Source organism: Ceratotherium simum, chromosome 2 (assembly GCF_057802395.1).
Source record: "Ceratotherium simum simum isolate JZ-2026a chromosome 2, ASM5780239v1, whole genome shotgun sequence".
In the NCBI taxonomy this organism is placed as follows: Eukaryota; Metazoa; Chordata; class Mammalia; order Perissodactyla; family Rhinocerotidae; genus Ceratotherium; species Ceratotherium simum.
The window spans coordinates 9,010,822-9,027,400 of NC_141901.1; positions in this window are offsets into that span (position 1 = coordinate 9,010,822).

Below are 16,579 nucleotides of genomic sequence, written 5' to 3' on the forward strand. Positions count from 1 at the left end.
TTTAATAGTCATACGTACATTAATGAACCTAGGAGGAAAAAAAGAAACACATTTACCCAGATATTTATTGTTATTATGTATTATATCATTGCTCTTCCTTGAATCCTGAAGTTCCAAGTCTCTCTTGTATCATTTTCAATTAGCCTGAAGAACTTCCTTTAGCATTTTTCTTAGAGCAGTTTTGCTGAATATGAATTGTCTTAGTTTTCCTTTATCTTAAAATGTCTTTATTTCACCACAATTCCCAATATATAGTTTGCTAGATGTAGAATTCTGGGTTGACAGCTATTTTATTACAGCACTTTAAAGATGTTGTTTCACTGTCTTCTGGCATCCATGGTTTCTGATAAGAAATCACAGTCATTTGAATTATTTTGCCTCTATATGTAATGTGTCATTTTTCTATGGCTACTTTCAAGATTTTTTCTTTATCTTTGATTTTCTGCAAATTCTTTATGATACACCTGGGTATTTTTTTTTTTTTTTGAATTTATCCTATTTGGGGTTTTCTGAGCCTCTTGAATTTAGAAATTTATTTCTTTCACCAAGGTTAGGAAGTTTTCAGCTATTACTTCTTCAAATAGTTTTTCTGTGCCAGTCTCTTTCTTATATTTTTCTGAGATTCCAATGACATGAATGTTGGACCTTTTGATATTTTCCTATAGGTTCCTGGGGCTCTGTTTATTTTCTTCCCAATGCTTTACCTCTCTATTCTTCAGAATAAATGGTTTTTATTGATCTGTATTCTCTGCTGACTCTTTCCTCTGACTCTTTCCTCCTCCAGTGAATTTTGTATTTCAGATATTACATTTTTCAGTTCTAAGATTTCCACTTGTTTCTTTTTTTGTAGTTTATATTTTTCTACTAAGAGCTTTTATCCTTACACTCATTTCAAGGGTGTTTGCTTCTACAAGTCTGGCTATAATAGCTGCTCTAAAGTTTTTCTCTGATTCCAATACCTGGGTCATGTCCAGATTGACATCTGTTGATTGTCTTTTCCCTAAAGAAGTTGTCAGATTTTCCTGGTTCATTGTTTGTCAAATAGTTTTGGATTTTTTCCAGGCATTTTGGATATTATATTGGGAGATTCTAGGTCCTATTAAAATCCTCTGGAGAATGTTGATTTTTTTTGTTATTATTTTATTTTTGTACATAATCAATCTCGTTAGGTTCAGACTGCAAGTTTTGTTTCAAATTCTCTGGATGTTGGTCCCAATTTACCTAAGTTTTCAAGGTCTTTGCTGTGTGGCTTTGGATCTGTCCTGAGTATGTGCCCTCAGAGGTGAATTCAGGGCATGTTGCTTTAGCCACAGAATTAGGAGATCTCCCTCTTCAACTCTTTCTCCCCAGCATTTCCCCCAAACTCTCTGGCTTCCAGAAGCTCCTTTTCCTGGTTACCTGACTAGAAAGATAAGATTTAACTTGAAGTTCTAGTGACTACATTACCCATAATTCTTATTTATTTATTTATTTATTTATTTATTTATTTATTTATATTCCCCCCAAAGCCCCAGTAGATAGTTGTAGGTCATAGCTGCACATCCTTCTAGTTGCTTTATGTGGGACGCGGCCTCAGCATGGCTGGAGAAGCAATGTGTTGGTGCGTGCCCGGGATCCGAACCCGGGCTGCCAGTAGCAGAGTGCGCGCACTTAACCGCTAAGCCACGGGGCCGGCCCCCATAATTCTGCATGACTGGGGCTGCCCTCAGGGCAAAGTGGTGAAAGAAAAAAAGGGGGGGGGAGTGATTCCTCCATGATTTTTGTACCACAAAGTTCCCTTTTTCTGGCCCCTTTGGCCAGAAATACAGGTTTTCTCTCACGGTTTTAGGTGCTGGAGCCACTGTTGCAATGTGGTGACTGCATTGCAGGTTCATGATTTGGTTCAGGACTGGAAGAAAAAGATAGAGTAGGCAGTGAGAATTCCTTGGGTCAAAGTGGGAAAACAAGAGGAAAAATGCCAAGGAAAGTCACCCTTGCACGGGTTTTTCAAATTTAGGCTCTCTTCCCTAATCTGCTTGCTATTCCTAACTTTTCAGAGTTGTCAGGTAGTTGCTTTTGTGTGTTTTGTCCACAGTTTTTATGTAATCAGTGGGAGACATAGGTACAGTGGGCTTGTTCCACCTTGGCTAGCAATAGGAGTCCTCTATATCTATTCATATTTGTGTTAATTCTCAATTGCTCACACTGTCACCTACATGATCAAAAATTATTTGTTAAATGAAAGGAAAAATGAATAAACAAAGGAAGGAAAAATAATAAAATTATAAAAGGAAGGAAGAAGAAATAAAAGAAAGAAAGAAAATGGATGGATGGATTTGGAATGTTTGTGGTTCCTACAAGATGACAGTCTTTAGACATAATTCTACATTATGGGCGCTAGATGGCAGTAGAAGCCAATGCCCACTTAGTGATCTTTTAAAAATACATTCAACAATTATTGACAATCCACTATGGGTAAGGTAGTTTGTTAGAACCTAAGAGGAGTGGGAGTGGAAAGGCAGTGGGGCACAAAGATAAATAAGAGGCAGTTTCTGCCTTTCAGGAGTGCACGGGTTGACAGACAGACTAACTATAATGTAAATCAGATTGTGGTAATCCCACAGCGGGCATATAAACTAGTATTACAGTGAGACAGGAGAGAGGGATTAATTCTGACTATAGAAGTTGAAGAACTCTTTGCAGAAGTAGAGTTTGAGCTGAACCTTGAAGAATGAGTATAGGTTGGACCTAAAGAGTGGGAAGCTGGTATAGAGAGGAGGAGGCATTCCAAAGAGAGGGTACAAATCTGGGAGAATATTTCGAGAACAGTAAATATTGAGGTGTGGCTGCAATATAGGATGTATGAAGGAAATAACAGGAGATTAAGTTGAGAAGCTCAGTTGGCATCAAATTATGGGAGTTCTTAAGTGGGGTGAAGGGCCACAGTCCTGGTGTTGTCTCTAATTCCTGTGATCCTGCCCCTGTCCGTGGGCTGGCAGTTTTATCTAGAGTATGCTGTCCTTTGTGGTAGAGCAGCCTGTCCCAGGGCCCTGGGCAGCTACTGCTGGATTGGAAGCTAAAGACCCAAATGCTTCTAGGGTCCCAGAGGGGGGCTAAATGAGTGCTGTGTCTGGGTGGGCATCATGCCAGACATGGCTGCTCTGAGGGGCCTAGATGAACTCAGCTTGTAACCATATGGGAATGTGAGCCCAGAATTACTAGATCTTCCAATTTTTCAAGAGAAGTCGGAAATGCAAACTTATGTGAAATTTCCTGATTTTTAAATGTTGGCAATGACTGATGGTTTAGAAAGCACCAAGTGAGCCAATCATAACACATCTAGGGGCTAGAGTGGGCCCTTGGGCAGTCTCTTCGTGACTGCTATTCCAGAGAGTCATCTGCAGGTTCCTTTCCTGGCCTCTGCAACAGCTGACATCCAGACCCGTGTCCTTCGAGGGAGTCCTCCTCTCCTAATGCCCCCTTCTGTGTGTACCAGGGTTCCCCTAGGAGTGTCTCTCAGAGCGACACTTCCCAGCCCTTCTAGCCAGTGAGCTCTCCCATCTGCCTTCTCCGCAACGTAGGAGCCACAGGCTGGTCCCTCAGGGGAGGTGGCTGGGGTGCAAGCACCCCATTCCTGGTGTCCTTCTTAAGTCTCAAATACATCAGTGTTAGCTTTCTGATGACCTTGGTCGCTCATTTGTGCACAGAAAATATCATTCACAAGTTACTTTGGTTTTCAAAATTAATTTTCTTCTAAAATCTATTGCTTTTTTGAGCTTTTAGTTTACATTTAAAATATTGTTTTCTACTTATATATCTACATACAGATTTTAATAATAATGTTATTTCTTATTAGTTAGAACTGGGGAGAATTCGGATTTTGCATTTTTCTTGCTAATTCCTCATTACAGCTATCTGGATCATAGAAAAAGGGTGATTGGATTTCCATGTTCCCAGAGGCCACGGAAGCTGAGAATCTTGGTCCAAGCACACTAGGGTGCCAGAGAAATGGTCACGGGAGAGGCACAGGATGCACGCTCAGGAAGGAGATGGGAAGTTTCTTTCCCTCCCTTTCTCTCTTCTGCAGTGATCAGTGCTCCAGGTGGCGTAGGAAGAGACGGGAAAACACGGCAGTTAAGAGGACAGATTCTGAAGACAGACACTCTGAGGTTTAATCTCAACTCTTTCCCTAATTAGCGAGGTGACTTTGGGCACATTGCTTGGCCTTTCTGTGTCTTAGTTTCCTCATCTGTGAAGTGGGGATATTAATCTACTATCTCATAGAGGTATTTTGAAGATTAAATAAAATGTCTGGCCCAAAGTAAGTAGAAGGTAAACAGATGGATATTTGTTTCTTGTTTTTTTTTTTTCTGTATGAATGTTGCCATAGCATTTATTTCTTAAGACCAATTATAGACAAAACTGTGAAGAATCAACAAGATGTTCTCAGGAATTGCAACTTCACTTACTCCGTAGGCTGACTGTGTGTGGCCTCTCCAGATTCTTTTTATTCTCATTTCCTTTCCAATCTCAGTGTGGATTCTTAGCAAAGAACTGGATTCTTCTCAGTCAGTGGTTTTCCTCTTACAGTACAGCCTCTTACAGGGCTTAGGAGGGAAAGGAAGGGGGCCAGGGCTTGCCCTGGAAATCCTAGTGGACTGGCCTCTTCTGGGAGCGTTGGATGCCTGCAGGGTGCTTTGAGCTGACATCAGCGAGTGTCCGCTTCCCGGTGTGTCAGTGTGAGGGCGTGGAGAAGTTGCAAGTCAGGGGCAACTCTAGCGGCTTGTTTGGTTACGAACTTTCACCAGGTGGCAGTAGAGTATCGTGAAGAGAAGTCACAAGGCTTCAAGCCCTCAGAGTAGTGGAAAGACAAGCAAGAGAGGGTGACTTGTTCAGGACAGTTGTTATTGTAATGATATCATAATGTTATCATAATGATAACAGTTGTTATCATTCTGAAAGCAACTCATTAGGGTTGGCAAGTTAAGCTCCAATATGAATTAAAAAATAGCATCTCCATATAAAAACTAGCAGAGACCAGTCAGCCAGATGAAAGGAGATTCTGTGTGAGAGAGAGTCTCCCAGAGCTCTGGGCGGCCTGGAGACACCAGCAGTGGGGTACCATGGAGGAGCCTCGCTGAATTGCTTACACGGAAGTTCAGCTGCGGATATGAAATGAGTGCCAGCTCTGTGTGTTGGCAGAGGAACCAGTGCCTGTTTGGTTTAAACTGGGGAAGTCCTGAATATATTCTCTTCCACAGTTTAGCCCAGTCTTGCCATTATGGCTTATCCGGGGTCAGCTTTGTCTCTAAAAGGTCAAAATTCGAATGCAAGTACAAGACACCCCTCTAACCTCTATGGGACAAAATTTTAACTCTTAATTGAGATTAATTCTTCTGATTAGTTCATGCCATTGTGAAAAGAGTGAATTGTCCCAAGGAGGGAATGGGAAACAAAATAGTTTTAAACCAAAGGTGGGGAAAAGGTAAGAGTCTATACTGCAGGATGGGGATTTAAAGCAAAGCAGCCGCTGACAGCCAGGAGCTGGCCTGGCTCTATCAGAGAGGCCTTGGTGTTGCTGGAGTTGGCCCCACACTCATGGCCAGGCCCTGGTGTTCTCCTGTGGAACAGAAACAATTTCACAGAACACAGACATCTGATCAGGCCACTCTGTGACCACCATGGAGCAAGGCAAAAACAATACTACTTCATAGTCATGTCTGAACACAGGCAAAAACAAGAACATTCTTCAAAAGTGGCCACAAAAATGACCAACCATGCCGCTATTCTAGTTTGTGTGAGTGACTGCTGCTTCTTTATCAATGAAAGCTTTAGCCTTCTTCCATTCTTCATACCTTCTAGCTAAGAATTATTAGGATGCCCAATCATGGTCTCCCGACAGCATCCCGTCCAGAGCAAGGCCCCGCTTCCTATATTCTCCCCCAAACCACCAAACACAAAGTTTGGCGAAAGGGCACTAGATGCTTAGAAAGAGGATAGAAACCAGGACAAGAATCTGCCAAAGGAACGGGAAAGAAGAATGAGGCCCAAACCTCACTGCTTCCCAGTGGGGCCTTGAGAAGGCCCTTGTTTCAATGTGTTCAGTAACCAGAAGCCAAGGACTCTGACTGCATTTGCCACTGGCATTTGTCCTCTGCTCCAAGTCTCTGCTTAGCAAAGGTGCCCTTGGGTCCTCCAGAAGCCTGGCTGTCTGGAACAGGGGATGAGTTTGTTCAGCCCATTGCCTCTTCTCCTTCCTAAGCAGCTGACTTCTTCTGATGTGGTTTTGTGGTTATACACTAGGCAGCACTGCTCATGTGGACATGGTGTACTTTCAGTTTCTCAAAGTGAGTCATGTTGACTTTCCTTTGGGGAGTAAGAGTGACCCTTGCTCAAAAAGACTATATGACTAGAAAGAAGAAACACCAGAGGCCACCAGTGCCAGAGTGCTTACCAGTGTAGGTAGTCACTAGTTTTGGGGAGTGGTATGTGTCATCTCTTTAAGCAAAGTAAACTAGGAAAAGGCATTTGATTTTGAATCTTTGAATATTTGCCAAGGTTTGAAGCCTTTTTTAAATTCTCGCTCATCATTTGGAGTGATGATGATGGCTAAAGAGCTCAGGATCTACAGATGGACTCAAATAAATTTACATTTGGTCAGCTGGTACATGATGGGGAAGTTTCCAAGAGAATTAGTTGCTATTATTAAGTCTTTAATTCTTGTGTCTACTAATGAGCTGATGATATGAGACCACTCATCCAGGCCCTAAGAAATCTTGGCAGGCCTGTTGACAATTAAAAATGAGCCTGTAAACACTCAGCCAATAGACAGAAGAAAGGCTTTCTTCTAGTCAAACTCTGCTTTGTGGTCCCATTTGGGTAATTTTTCATGAAAATATGTAGAGCTAGGATAGAAGATACATAGCACTCATGTCACCACTTCTGTGCCCTTGACAAGCATTGCTAATTAATTGTGGCATTCTTTCATGCTGAGCCAGAATGTACCCTCCACGCTTCTCATCAACATGCTCCAGGCAGCCACTACCGCCAGATCCCAGTGGGCATGTGAGATGAAGCCTGTTGCCATGTCTGTTCTAGAATCTCAATTTAATTTGCTCTTGGGTATCTAAGTCATAGGAGTGCCACATTGAGGAGATTGCCTTTCTTTCCTCAATAAGTAAATTCTTCTGGGTTGAAGAAAGAGCAAATAGAATTATTCTTGAATTCTACATCTCTGATCCAGCAATCATTATCTATTGTCTTGCTAAGTCATTTGGGTGATAGTAAGAAAATGATAAGAAAAGCCCAACAGCGGAGAAAGATACATTAAATCATTAGTGAGATGTTCAAGACAGTTTATATCTTATAAGTATATAAAAATTGCTGCCACTTCACTGGCCTGAATCTTCAAGGCAATTCCATTTTCAATTCTTTTGAGGTACTAGGCCTGTCTGTCACTTGGCAGTTACTATAAGGGAGATGGTATTGTCTATTATGGCAGATAAGATTCAGTAAGGAGACATTAAATTGGCAATATTTTAGATTTAACACGTGATAGCTATTTATGCTTTTTCTGTAAAATATACTTATTAAAATCATAGTATACAAATACTGATTAAATACTGTACTAGCTGAGAGTCGTGGTTGTGCTTGATAGATATGAACTCTAGATTACATAAGCAGAAAAGGGACTTGTTGGAAGCATCTAGAATAGCTCAGAGAAGCAACTAGAAGGTTAGAAACCAGACTTCCATCAAAAGACAGTCACCATAATTATGCCAGGCTGCTCCAGGAGCTATTTGCTTGTCTGACTTCTCTTCAGACCAGGAGTTCTTAATCTTCTATGACATAAACCCCTCTGGCCATCAGGTGAAGCCTATGAACCTCTTCTTAGAGTGCTTTAAGATTTATAAAACAAAGGACATAGGATTATAAAGGAAATCAATTACATTGCAATATAGTAATCAAAATATTAAAAAATCCCAAATATGTGTTATAGTAATATATGTGTGTTTTTATTAATGCATTAAATAAAATTAACTGGTGGCTCAAATTACTAATGTAACTTTAGGAGTGATGAGCATAAATGGATCATGGGTATCCACTAGCTCAGTAGCTTACAATATCTGCAGTGACTATAGAGAATATGAAAATATGTGTGATTTCAGTTGGTGACAAGGTCACAATTACTGCTAATACTATTGAAGTTAGTTTATTGTCTACATTCATAATTGAAGGAAATGCTAAATTTTAGTTAGTGAAAATAATAGTGTATATTTTTTCAGTTCAATTTCATGGCTTCCCTTTAATAGACTCAGGTTAAGAACTCTTGTTTTAGATTGTGAAGTCCTTGCAGGGGGGATTGGTATCTCATTCAGCTTCGAGTACATTACCTCCCCCAATGTAAGCTCTGTATGTGTTCCTCTAGGTGGTTAGGGTCTTTTACTGTCGTAATACTCCTTTTTCCAAGCACTCATGGAAATATCTGAAAATGGAGCAACAGATCCCAAATATTGTACAGATCACTGTTCAAGACTGATAATTCTTAAGTTACTTTTATATGGAAAAATCTGCTCAGCTCCTTCTGGAATCATTACACTCTATTCCTTTACCCAGTCACACCAGCCAGACTCTCTGGAGCAATCTCTTTTGTGGTTCCACAGCAGGACCTGGCCAGGCTCCTGGATTGCAAGGATAGTAATCCTCTAATCTTGTCCTCTGGAAGGACACAGGTTCTGCGGTCGAGATTATCCACCTAACCCTCTCTGAGGAAAGGAAATTTTTTTTTTTTAATTTTTTGTTTATTGCAGTAACATTGGTTTATGACATTGTAAAAATTTCAGGTGTACATCATTGTACTTCTATTTCTGCATAGATTACATCATGTTCACCACCAGAATACTAATTACAACCATCACCACACACATGTACCGAATTATCCCTTTCACCCTCCTCCCTCCCCCCTTCCCCTCTGGTAACCACCAATCCAATCTCTGTCCCTATGTGTTTGTTTATTGTTGTTATTATCTACTACTACGGTGAGGAAAGGAAATTAACTCCTTTCCAGGCAGTCACAATTGTTTTCTCTGTCATTGTATTTCTGTCATTTTCCCTGATTAATTGGAGGGTTTCCTTCTGTCCCCCATTGTCCATCTTCAGCTATTCAGCCTTCCAGCTGAATATTGTTTCCTGTTTTACAATTCTGTTCAATTTGAGTTGAGCAACTTGTACTTGGTAAGTGTTCAATGAAAGTTAGTTATGGCAACATTATTGAAAGGTTTTTTTATGAATTGTAGTGTTGATTGTCCTGTTAATGACCCAGATATCTGTTGGTTACCTGTGTCCTTCTCTCCGCAGCTGTGATGCTTTTGCTGCCATGCCCTGTTTTATACTTTAGTGACCTCATCTAACAGGAGAAAATGAGAGCTGGAAATGACTTGTAGACTGAGCATTTCTTTTCTGTTTACCTCCTTCCTGCCATGTTTATCTCATTGTGGAATATGGAAAGAAAAACAATGTCAAATATAAAAATGTGTCATAGAGAAAAACTCCCTAAAATATCTGGCTGATAAAAACAGTAACAACAATGAAAAGCTCTCACAATGACCTGAGCTTCGAAAAGCTATTGGGTATTGCTGAGTACTTTTCATCTCATTGATCAAAACATCTCCCTGAAAGAGTGAGTAAGTTACCTCAAACTCAGAAAACTAAGGCAGAACACTCATTCTCTCCCACTCCACTCCATTTATTCCACAAACATTTTTTTTGATTCTCTATATACCGAGAACTGTTGTTAGAGAACTCTCAGGAGATTAAACTCTCAGGAGAATTGGATCACATAACTGTTTGGATTACAACCACCCTGAGATCTATCAGATTATCATCCCTCTTGAAGAGGTAAGGAAACGGAGGCACAGAAAGCTGAAATGACTTGGTTCACGTTATCCATCTATTTTTTGTCGACAACAGAACTACAAGTATACGTTTCTAAACTTGTATTCAGTTGTCTTTCAGAAGGACAGGCACAAGTCCACATTCATAGTAAAGTAACTTTTTTTTTTTTTTTTTTTTTTTTTTTTTTTTTTTTAGTCTTTCAGTGTTTATTGCAGTAACATTGGTTTATAACATTGTAAAAATTTCAGGTGTACATCATTGTACTTCTATTTCTGCATGGTAAAGTAACTTTCGAAGCTCACTCCTCTATGGTCTTCTTTTCAAAACATTTTTTTTCAGTTCTGCAAAAACCAGCTATTTATTCACTGTGACTTCATTTTTCCCGGGAAGAGCACTAGCTTGCATTTATGACTTGGAGAGCTGATCCCAGCTTTGCCATCAGTCATTCGAGAGCAGTTGGTGGATACTTTTTTTTCCTCAAGTGAAAACATAATCCACTGAAGCATAGTTGTCTCTTTCAAGGCATTCCTGTGTAACTTTGGTAAGTATTTACTAAAATGGTGCTATATGTAGAGTCTTATACTTCTGTTCATCTGGAGGACTGGAATGCATATCTTGGACCATTCCTAAGGGCTTAAAAGGCTGGAAAGACAGCCTGGTCTTTTACATGGGGAGGGAGCTACAGAATTCCCGGACATGGTGATCTGAGGCATTTCCAAGACATAAATTACTTCTGAGATATGGCCTCATAGGAAGAAAAGTTGACTTACTCTTTCTCTTACATTGTGTGAAAGTGTATTTTGGTTCATTCCAGTAACTATTTATGGGAGCACAAGAGGAAATGAATTCTTGTTATCTAGAAATCATTCTTTCAATATAAGATGAAGTAATTTCCTTTTTCTTCATTTTTCCCTTCCTCCCTTCCTTTTCCCCTGCTTCTCTCTCATTATTTTATTTTTCCCAAGAAATGTTTACTGAGTTTAGAACCAATCAAGGACTGGAGATGTCATATGACTGAAACATGGCTTTTGCCTCAAGGAGATAGACATGTTATAAATGTCAATGTAATGTGTTTTTCTGTAATGAAGTTATCCATAAAATTCAGTGGCTGCACAAAGTATGAGTGTGTAGCCATTGGGGGTAGTTAGGATAGGCTTTACACTGTAGGTGAAACCTGAACAGAATCTTAGAGAATGAGTAAAAGTCTGACAGGCGGATTATTTATAGTTATAGATTAAAAACTCAACATACACCAAGAATTAAATGCTAGAATTCACATAGACTAAACTGTTTTTCTGATTACCTTTACTGGACTTGGAGGAAAAGAAAACTTAGACTGGGAACTAGAAAATGATACAGAAGCCCAACTCCAATTCTAAAACATGGCCTTTAAGAAATTGACCAGAGACTGAGACACCAACGGCTCTACCAGAGCATTTCCTGCTCCTAGGTGGTCTGAGGGTTCTGGTGGGAGGTCTTCAGAGCTAGTGCCTAGCAGATTCTCTCCACTAAATATCACTGTTCTAGTGCTCCGGGGGGCCCCAACAACTCAAAACTGAAATTGTTAGTTAAACCACAGCTGTGACTACTCAGCCCCCCAAGTCTCCAGTCATACTTGTCAATCGCCCCTACTCCCACACAGAACCTGCCCTTTTTTGCTGGGTGATGCCAGTAAACTCACCTCTGACTAGGATCAGACCATATGGGAGGCTTAAAGCCCTATGAGATTTTCAGAATCTTTAATAGGGTGTCAAAACACCTATGGGGGACGGCCCCTATAGACGTTGTGCCAATTGACCTCTACCCACCCTTATTCCTCACATAGTTGGTGGCTTTCTTCCAAAGTTCCCTTGCAGTAGACGCTTATGAATAAATATACAACTTAAAAGAATTATCAATTAACTCATTTTTGGAGACATATCACTTTTAGGAGAAAAAGCCAAATGACAAAATCAAACTTCCAGGGGATCAATTCGGATTCAGTTCAATTTCCTAAACCTTCTACTCCTACATCTATGCTCAATAGATATCATTATGAATGTTCAGACTGATGACCTGAAAAAAATCAATTGCTGATTGTTTTGTACTTTTTTTGTTTTTTAAGTAGGCTTTTGTTTTTTCTGCTCAGAAAAGATTCGCCCTGAGCTAACATCTGTTGCCAATCTTCCTCTCTTTTTTCTTTTCCTTCCCAAAGCCCCAGTACATAGCTGTATATTCTAGTTGTTTGTAGGTCCTTCTAGTTCTTCTGTGTGAGCCACTGCCACAGCATGGCTACTGACAGATGAGTGGTACGGCGAAGCAGAGTGCACCCTACTTTAACCACTAGGCCAACAGGGCTGGCTCTATTGTTTTGCACTTCTGAATGCCAGAAATATTAGAGCAATAAAAATTAAAACAAAAAGGAGGTTACCATAGGTTAGCCATAGAATTGACTTGGAAATTCTCTTCTATGTGTGCTTGGGTTAATTAATTTCTTAATGTAAAACTTCATGCATTCTCATATATTTTCTTTAAAAAGGAAGTTTTAGAAGCAGTGTTTTACAGATCCAAACAAAATTTTTTCACTTAAAAAATGCACAGGAATGATAGTTTAATTTATTGCTTCATACTTATTGAGTAACTTTTGTTTTTTTGTACCTAATTACTTCATACCTTATTATTTCAGAACAAACACAAAGAAATCAGCCAGAAAAATAAATGCTCTGGTTCAGTTATCTATCTGTATTTAACCAGTGGTTTTCAAAAGGGTTGGAAACCAAAAATCACTTGCAGAGCTTTAAAAATTACACTCCTTTCTCCACCCCCTCTCATTTTTATTCACTGGATCTGGGATGATGTCTGGACATATTTATTTTGGAGATGCTTTCAAAGTGATTTTAATGCTTTTCCATTTTGAGAACTACCAGCTTATATTATTCTCTTTTTAGCCCTTGCATTCTCTATTTTACCTTGTCCCAATTTGCTGCTTAGTATTTGTTGAGTAACTTTTCTTTCCTTGTATCCAATTACTTCACACCTCCTTATTTCAAAATGAACACAAAGAATTCAGAGGCAATGCCTGGCAGGACCTAGACTTCTAGTAGATCCCAGCCAGCTGGCTAGAACACAGTCATACGCCACACAACGATGTTTCAGTCAACCATAGACCTCATATACAATGGTGGTCCCATAAGATTAGTACCAGAGAGCCTAGATGTGTAGTAGGCTATGCCATTTATGTTTGTCTAAGTACACTCTGTGATGTTTGCACAATGACAAAGTCACTTAACTATGCATTTCTCAGAACGTATCCCTGTTGTTTAGCGACACATGACTGTTCAGTGTAGAGTTCCCTAGAGGAGGCAGAGGCCTGAAATAAGGAGGGGGAAATGGAGAAAACTTGGGCACTCAGAGGCCTGAGCAGGAGGCAGATAGGCTGGCTACCCCACGGGAACGCAGGAGCTGAGTTGAAGGCATTGTTGAAAGGCTGAGAATGGCCAGTTGTTATCTGGCTTCTCCTGTTCACAGGGACAATGCAGAGCATTATGATTCTTAGGGTGGAGCTCTTGATATTCTGCCTAGTTGGCCTCTTGGTTCCAGAGAGGAATTGATGATCTCACTGGGACCTGCTAGAGTGGATTAGAACTATGAGAGGGATTGACAGTCCCAATTCAAATGGTCTCACATTTGAATTGAAAGCTCACTGAGAGCTTTAACTCTCAGCAGAATGTTGAATTGTAATCTCTGCATCTTTGTCACTTACTTCATACAACTGAGAGCCACTATGAACCAGGAAGTGAACACCTATCCTTAGTGGAAAAGTGTCCAAAGAAGTCAATTGGGGAATGAGAGGACTCTTGAACACAAATATTTCACTCCTATCCCAGCACTCTTTCCCACTACTAACCTAAACTTCCAACTTGAATGTGCTGTAAACCAAGGATTTGAAATCCGGTGTCATCTCAGTTTTTTGCTTTCCAGCCTGGGAGGAATTTCTCCAATGTCCCAGCACCCTCTGAGTTTCACTCCTCACTTGGGCTGTAGCTTTCCAGGAGTTCTAGTGCTTCCTCTTCTTTCTTCCCCGTTTTTACAAACACAGTGACACAATGACTGTCCCTTGCCTTTCATGAAACCACATAAAGTCATAACAAGCAAATGATAATACTCCAGTGTGGCCATTAGAGTTATTCTCTTTCTGTGTGTCTTGGGAGAGGGTGTAGTGGAATTTGTGTCAAGCCTACTACATTTCTAATTGGAGCTGTGTAATCACTAGCCATTTTCTCATTTTTCTTTTGTTCTTGGTAGTACAGTTCCTGAACCTTAGTAAGAAATTTGATGGATAAGGAGAATGAAATGAGATGAGGATTAAAAAAAAAGGGATTTCTCATTTAAACAAGAACAAAATGAATTCTCTTCAGAGAGGAACACCACTTTATGCTCATGATTGTGAAACAGAATGTGATTTCTTTTTAAAAACAACTTGAAGCATTGAAATTAAGTGTTCACTAAGTTGGAGTTAGAAGTTGTTTTTGGTAGATTCACTGTATATGAAAAAGTAGATATATTCATCATGAGCGGCATTTTCAAAAGACAAATAGCTTTAAGATTTGATTCAAATGTAAAACACAGCCTCAAAGGACAAAGGAAAATTAAAATTTGCGAAAGCTTACCAAAAAGTCCATCACGTACACAGGTTTATGGGCTCAGTTTTCACATCATTAGTATTGAGCCTAGTAGACACATGTTTTGGTATCGCCTTTTTTTTAATTTTCTTTTTTTAATTAATAGACTTTATTTTTAGGACAGTTACAGGTTTACAGAAAAATTGAGCAGAAAGTACATAGAGTTCTCATTTTCTGCCCGCCCACCATGACCACTACATACACACACATACACAGTTTCCCCTGTTGTTAACATCTTGAGTGGAAACATACTCAGTTTCCCCTGTTATTAACATCTGTGGTGTATTTGCTACAATCGATGAACCAATATTGATACATTATTATTAACTAAAGTTCATAGTTCATGTTAGGATTCGCTTGTTTTGTTGTAGAGTTCTATGGCTTTTGACATGTGCGTTATGTCCTATCTGCACCATAACAACATCATACAGAATAGTTTCACCGTCCTAAAAGTCCCACCTATTCATCCCTCGTTCCTTCTCCCCGAATCCTTGGTAACTGCTAGTGTTTTTACTATCTCTATAGCTTTGCATTTTTTTTTTTCAGAATGTCGTATAGTTGGAATGATAGAGTGCATAGCTTTTTCAGACTGGTTTATTTCACTTAGCAATATGCGTTTAATGTCTTTTCATGGCTTGGTAGCTCATTTCTTATCATTGCTAATATATGAATAATGATATTCCATTTTGTGAATGTACCACAGTTTGTTTATTCATTCACATATTGACGAACAGGTTGGTTGCTTCTAATTTTTGACAATTATGAATAAAACTGCTATACATATTTATTTGCAGGTTTTTGTGTGGACGTAAGTTTTCAATTCATTTGGGTAAATACGAAGGAGCACAATTGCTGGATCATATGGTAAGACTGTTTAGCTTTGTAGCAAACAGCCAAGCTGTCTTCCAAAGTGGCTGTACCATTCTGCATGCCTACCAGCAATGAATGAGAGTTCTTGTTGTTCCACATCCTCATAAGTATTTGATGATGTCAGTGTTTTGGATTTTTGCCATTCTAATTGGTATGTAGTGGTGTCTCATTGATGTTTTAATTTGCAATTTTCTAATGACGTAGGCTATTGAGCATATTTCCATGTGCTTATTTGCCATCTGTATATTTTCTTTAGCAAAGTGTCTGTTCAGAGCTTTTGCCTATTTTTAAGTGGAGTTGTTTGTTTTCTTGTTGAGTTTTAACAGTTTTCTATAACTTGTGGATACAATTCCTTTACCAGATATTTGTTTTGCAAATATTTTCTTCCCATCTGTGGCTTGTATTTTCATTCTTTTAAGGATTGTCTTTTAAAACAGTGGTGTGTTACACAAAGAGGCAGTGTTCTTGGTTTCCTGGAAGTGCTCAGTTACAATGTTATGAAAGAGGAAGACAGGGAAATTTCATTTTAGTAAGGAAAGTTAAGTTCTCTTAATGAGAACTTAAAGAGAATTATCCCAGGGACCAGGAGGAACATTATCTTAATTATCAAATTTTGTGGAATAAAGTGAACATCATGGGGACGTTGGTGCCTGTTAAGAATTAGCCCCATACTAGTGGGGCATGTATGTTCTTACACAGATCTAGTCCTCGTGATTTTTCATCCTGAAACTTCTACGTTGCACTTCACTCCATTCTTTTCATATCCTTCTCTCTTGACATATTGAGCTCTCACCATTTACATCTCTGTCTAAACCCCTGGGTTTAATGCCCGGTGTGCAGCAGTGAATCATGAGCTTGGACTTTCTTATCAGATAGGTTGAGCCTCAGCCCTCAGCTGCATAACTTACAAGCTGTGTGACTTGGGGGAAGTTGTTAACTTATTGCAGCCTGTTTGCTCGTGTGCCTACCTCACAGATTTGTTGAGAAGATCGAATATTATGTGTAAGACATTCAGCATGGTGCCTGGCACTGGTGCTCAGCAAATGTCTGATTTCTTCCCATTCTTTTTATTTTTCCTGTACGTTTTCCCTACGTTTACAGTCTATGACCTTTATTGACTACCAGTTTTCCTTGTTTGAGGGTAAATATTTCTCCAGATAGCATTGTGAGCAATA